General features: G+C 47.1%; 1 protein-coding gene across 2 annotated transcripts in view; it reads right to left on the minus strand.

Annotated features, from left to right (window-relative positions):
• The window catches only part of SLC19A1 (solute carrier family 19 member 1), a 171,948-nt gene extending 165,948 nt beyond the window's left edge, over nt 1–6,000 (minus strand). Inside the window, exons 1-2 of one of the 2 annotated variants that reach the window (XM_086956232.1) lie at nt 5,723–6,000; nt 4,746–5,105 (exon numbers count right to left, since the gene is read on the minus strand). The gene's annotated coding sequence lies outside the window, so the exon portion shown is untranslated. Of the gene's footprint in view, nt 1–4,745; nt 5,106–5,722 lie in introns of those variants that run through there. The other variant, XM_086956233.1, reaches the window with a different exon arrangement.

Below are 6,000 nucleotides of genomic sequence, written 5' to 3' on the forward strand. Positions count from 1 at the left end.
ACACCACCCACCCAGTATGGCAGCATTATACTTCATTAATCTAATGAAAAACATCCGATTCCACCTGGGCCTCCTAGCACTAGGTCATTGCTGCGAGGCTGGGGCCTCTCTTCCTGGGCTTTGTTGCGGTAAAATATGGTTGCTACTGCGAGGCCTACTGGGGGCCCCTACTACCATGGGTCTCGCAACAATAGACCTTTGCATTGTACTTGCACATGGACAGTGCCGGCGTCTGAGGCATGATTGCTCAAGCGTAGGCCTTGGACTCGCATGAAGTGAGCTGTGAAGTCCACTCTCCAAGGCCTGCCCTGAGCAATCATGCCTCCACAGTCGGCACTGTCCGTGTGCAAGTACAATGCCATGGTAGGGGTACCCAGTAGGCCTCGCAGCCATGTTTCACGGTACCGCTGCAAGCCTAGGGGGACGAGTTCCCAGCCTCGCAGCCATGGCCCAACGCTGCCTGGGAGGCCTACAGGCCCAGGTGAGGGAAACATGCAAATGTCTTCTCTACTGACTGCCAGTGCCAGGAAAAGGCTGGTCTGCTGGATGATGGGTAGCAGGGGCTGGTGCAGCCTACAGGGCCTATAAAGTTAACCCCAGAGGGCAGGACTTCATCACCGAGCGGGACCTGGAGCAACGACGGCTACAACACCCTTGACTTTCAGTCGCATACAGTGTCAAACCACCCACCACTCTCCAGTCCAAAATAAATAAGCATTTGCAATGCAATAGGTCTCGCATTTACGTGAGTTTAAGCTATTGGCATTGCAAATGATAATGCCTTTTATTTATGTTTTAAAAATCAAAACATAAATAAAATGCATTGTTATTTACAATGCCAATAGCTCAAACTTGCTTAAATACGAGACCTATTGCATTGCAAATGATTGTTATGCAGAGCTTCAGGCTTCAGAACTGAGCTGTGCAGAATGCTGTCCATCCTGGTTTGTTTCTAAGCGCTATACAGTTTATGACCGGTATACAGGTGCACTGTTTACAGGTGCCCGAGGGAGTGATTGCTGTAGCTTTTTGAGCAGGTCTCCTAACAGTGCACCCGGAACTCAGAATATTTAGTGAGTGGCTAGAGGGGGAGGGAGTCACTAACCCCCCTGTACAGAAGGAAAAGAGGAGAAAAGGTAAGACCACCACTGGGACGGCTGATAAACCCCCGGCCCCCTCCTCCACCTCCCAGCTGAACCGCCTGGTCAATGCTAGCTCCCAGGCAGGTGGTCTTGGCCATGGAAAAGGTCCGGCCTAGAAGGACCCCACCCGCAGCCACTCGAGGTGCGAACATCTGCATATGAAGGGGTCAAAGAAGGGGTCAAAGAAATGGCCCCGGATCGCGCAGTGTCAGAGTTCTGGAGGCAGAGGGACTGGGAAAGGATAACAATAACAGACCGCCTGCACCGGGTCTTTTAGAGTAGTGCACAACGCAATGGGCTTTAATTACAGACCCCACAGCATAGGAAGAGGACCCGGGTAATGAGGGTGGAGGCTGACGGGGGCATCTGCAGGGGATCTCAATGTCGAACATTGCTCATCCCTAGGGCGGGGCTTTGCTGGGCAGATTACAAGGGCCTGCATTAAGGTCACGAGCGCTTAGAAGTGTCTCCAACAATAGGAGATATGTGTGCAGTGGAAAAACAAATAAACACAAGCGCTTAGGATCAGTTTTGCCGTTAAAGCGCTGCAAACAGGTGGAACTACTACCACAGGTAAGGCGCTCGTTGATGGAGTCGGATGGCTTAAGCGCGGAGTTAGCCTTGGTGGGATTCAAACAGCTTGTCAACCTTGCACTCATTCCTTGCCGAATAATTGGTGGTAACATTAAAGGAAAGTTCTAATGCAGTTAAAACACGACCTGCAAGCAGCCATTGAACATGACTCAACGTCATAACCGCTCAAGATGCGAAGGGATCTCCTGGAAACTACCTCATTTCTGAAGAGCAGGTTTCTGTCCACAGCTTCCAGCGGAGCCCATTTCCAACTGGCGTAGGGGATGAGCCGCATAATACCTCAAGCATGCCTGCTCGTGAATGAGGAGTAGTCTAATATTAAAGAAGGTGATAGCACTAAAGTGAATGAAAGATAAAGCAAGGTGGTGCAGGTTTGCAAAGAGCATGAACCCGTAATGCTGCAGAGTCAAAAAGAGAGCGAGTGTCTGGGTGAGCAGAGAGGAGCATGAAAGTGAAAGTGCATCGATAGCGAGCTGAAAGGGTGCTGATGAGTGATAGCAAGGACATGCACGAGCGTGTGGGAGTGGCATACTGAGAAAATACACGCACACGCTGCCTGTCACACAGTCCTACCCCCCCAAGCAAGTCTAGAGAATATCCCTGGAGTAGTTATAGAGATCACAGTATAGGAATGATTGCTATTCTGTATCCAAGACACCCATAAACATGTTGTCAAGGGACAGGCCAAAAACCAAAGTCTAACGTTTACAGTCTTTTTATTAAAATAAATACATAATATTTCAGAATTAAAATTTCAGAAAAAATCAATTGTTCTGAAAGCATACAGTGTAAACAATGTAGGATCAAGATCAATAAGAAAGTTCGGAAAACTTCCTTTTGAAACCACAAAAATTCAATAAGGAAAAAACCTATAATCGCTCCTTTTCAGGAATGGCACCCAGGATTTGGAATGCCCTCCCACCACAAATAAGACTTAACCCCTCTCCGTCCTCGTTCAAACTGGAAGTAAAAGGCATCCTGATGGCGAAATTTACGTAAACATTGCCTTACATGACTGTTTTATGAACCCCTATTTCACTCTTTTCACCTACCATTCTAAAGCCTGGCTTGTTTATATCCAAAGCTTTGGTCCATGTATTTTGATGTTATATTTTGATATTCACTTGTTCTATGTATTCCCATCATCCTTCTACACCGAGCTAGTTTCTGCACCTTATCTGATTTTGCCCTGTTATCTAGGATTTCCTCTACCACCATGCTCTATCGCCTTGTTTTACTCCCTGCACGTTTCTTTTCTTTTGTTTTTAAGATTTTGATGTTATTCTTACACTCCTTTTATTTCCTCATATGTCCTGCCTATTACGCTTATTGTAAAGCGCTCGGATACCCATAAGGGTCTTGTTCGCGCTCTATAAAACTTTCAAATAAATAAATAATAAATAGATTAACATTTCATACCTTTAAAAATAAAAATACATAAATGACATTTTCCCAATTAAAAAAGCTGCATAAAAACCTTAGTGCAAAGCATATACAATACAGTACAATGATATTCAATAACACAAAATATACAGAATTACAGAAACACCCCAGTAACAGTACTCGCTCGAATGTTGTTTCAACCAATTTATGGGATCCAATAGTCCTACCCCCACATGACCAAATCCAGCCCCCTGCCCAATCAGTGTCCTGTGCCCGCGGCCCACCCATTGACAGTCAGCAACACTGAAGGGCCACCCGCCACGGCGCTGCGGGACCTAAAGCAAATTTGAAATGTCATCATCTGCATCATTGGAAGAAGTAATGTGAGTTGGACGGACCGTCGCTGGAGTCAGTAATATGAATAAATTACATATGTGATGCGCGCCACGTGCCGAGTCTGAGGTAAATAGTTGTATACACTGACTAACATTCATATTGCCTGCCAGATATACCAATTATATGACGTGCAGAGGAGGCAGAGTTGCAGACGTGTGGTGGTGATTTGTAGACCTGGCCCTGTCAAATAAGTGCTGGTGCTAAGCACCGGAAAGCACCGGCGCAAATTAAGCAATGAAATAGTCTACAGTTGTTCCCAAATCCGGGAGGCCATTGCACCTGCCAACGGAGTGGTAAATAAGCCATGCACAAACCCATCAAGCAGGAGGACTGGTTTCTACACTCATTTTAAATCAAATGAAATAAGAAGGGTTTGGTCTACAAGGTGCAAACACCCCGTGGTTCCCCTGATAGGGACGGGGAACACCTGCAGAGGTTGATGTGCATTGTCCAGCTAGAAGGACTGGTAACCTGTCAGAGGTAGATGGGATTTGTCCTTCTAGAAGGACTGGTAACCGCATGTTGCAGGAGGTTATGAAGCCTGCCATGGTGGGAGGCCCCAGGATTTGACGGCAGCCACATCCAGGGCTTTGGCGGAGTAACAGGGCGATCCGGAGGCTGATTGGTAGGAGGGGTACCCTTTCAGGGGCACAATAGGGGTGCATTATGCCAAAATCACAGGAGTCTTTATGGCAGGACCCTGGTTGAAAACAACAGCACCCCGCTAGTCATTTGGCGGTTGTAAGCCTGAGCAACCAGGGGCTTGCCTGGATACGCTTCACCCCTAAAAAGGGGCGAGTAAAAGTTATGGACTAGGGGTCCATGGTATGTAAGGGGGAGAACCCCCACATGAAAGGCACCACCGATTGGGTAGGCCACAGTGCAGTTTGGCTCATCAGGTGGGCAGGGCAGCTTAGGTTAATCACTGCTGCCTGCCCTTGGATTGCCCGTAAGTTAACGCAACAATCTGGCTAACCCCTTATATGTAATTAACCTGCAGCAATCTGTTTTTCCAACAAAACTTGAGTGGCCTGTTTATTTTGTGCAGCGCTGCTACTTATTGGTAAGCGGGGGGTTGCCAATATCGGCACTAAGTGAAAAGGCAATGTCAATGGATTTTGCTGATCTGGTGAGGAGAGAAGTCTTCAAGTGGCATGAAGGCCAAACACTGACACTGCATGAAACAACTCTGAACCCCTTACACAAAAGCCAACCAGCGAATACACTTACCGTTCCTTGTCCAACAGCAGCAGAGGTAGCACTCTCTGTGATAATTTCACTTGTAAATGGGCTTCTTCACAATGGTGACCTGCTTCTGTTTCTTTTTAATGGCTTTCTCGGGTTAGTTTCTTTCACTACGATCTCTATTCTTTGTCGTCCTTCCATAGGGCAATATTTCATAGTTACTTAGAAGAGGAAGAGTACTACAGTCCATGTCCTTGTGTCGCTGGTTGGTTCTATTTCTCTATTTGGCTGTATAAGTTTTCCAGATGGCTGGGTGTTCTTTTCTTTGCTGTTTGTGTGTGGTGCAGTCCTTCCACAACAATCCTGCCAGCAGAGTATTCTTTTCTTCTGCTTCTCTCTGGATCGCTTTAAATAACATACGTAGTGTGGCTTATCAGGTAGAGGAGCAGTTCCTCCTCTGCGTTTACACTACGTTGCTTTTTCTCAGCTGTCTATTTTGCCACATATCATTAGTACGCTGTCCAATAAACGTAAAGGACATTTTCTATTTCTAACTGCCTCTTTTATAAGTCTCTTCAATTTCCCTCGTAAAAAAATATTTAGCTATTGTCTTTTTTTAATAGCTCACCTGTTGTCCTACAGCACTCCCTCAGACCACCTTTCAGCCAGTCCCTCTTCTACGCTTCTTTAGTTTGTCCAACTCCCTTGCAGGTGTTGGTCTCTTTCATGCTCACGTATGCATCTCCCTCGCTCTCTTTGGTCTTATGCCTGTCTCAGATTCAGTCACTGCAGCCTTCTGTGTGTCGCAACAGTGCTCAACATGCAGTGCTTGTCTGTTTATTTCTCGCCGTCTTTTCTTGGTTTTCTTCACCGTCCACAATCCCGCCTTGGCGCTTTCTGCCCCTACTCTTTTGCCAGTCCACTGCACTGACAGCCCCTGAGCGCTCATAAAGCTCTCTGTCAGTGTCTTGTTGTGAGCTTCTTTGCCCACCTAATGATTACTCAATCACGTTTTTCCTTACCTTTTTCCTCCCCTCTCAGTCACCACGTCTTCTCAGCTCTCATCTTCTACTTAGTCCCGACGTTTACTCTCTGCCCTCCCTCGGGGGTCTCTCTTTGCCGTTCTTACGGCTGTCCCCTCTGACCCCCTGCCCACCGACCTTCCTCGCCCTACCCTTTGTTCTCCTGGTAAGGGCCACGCACTATACTCATGCAGCACACGCATGGCACACCAGCGTAGTACCGCGAAGACACGTGAGACGTGTGATCCTAAAGTTGAGACTCTCAAGGGAGGGGGATG

Source organism: Lissotriton vulgaris, chromosome 2_1 (assembly GCF_964263255.1).
Source record: "Lissotriton vulgaris chromosome 2_1, aLisVul1.2, whole genome shotgun sequence".
Classification (NCBI taxonomy): Eukaryota; Metazoa; Chordata; class Amphibia; order Caudata; family Salamandridae; genus Lissotriton; species Lissotriton vulgaris.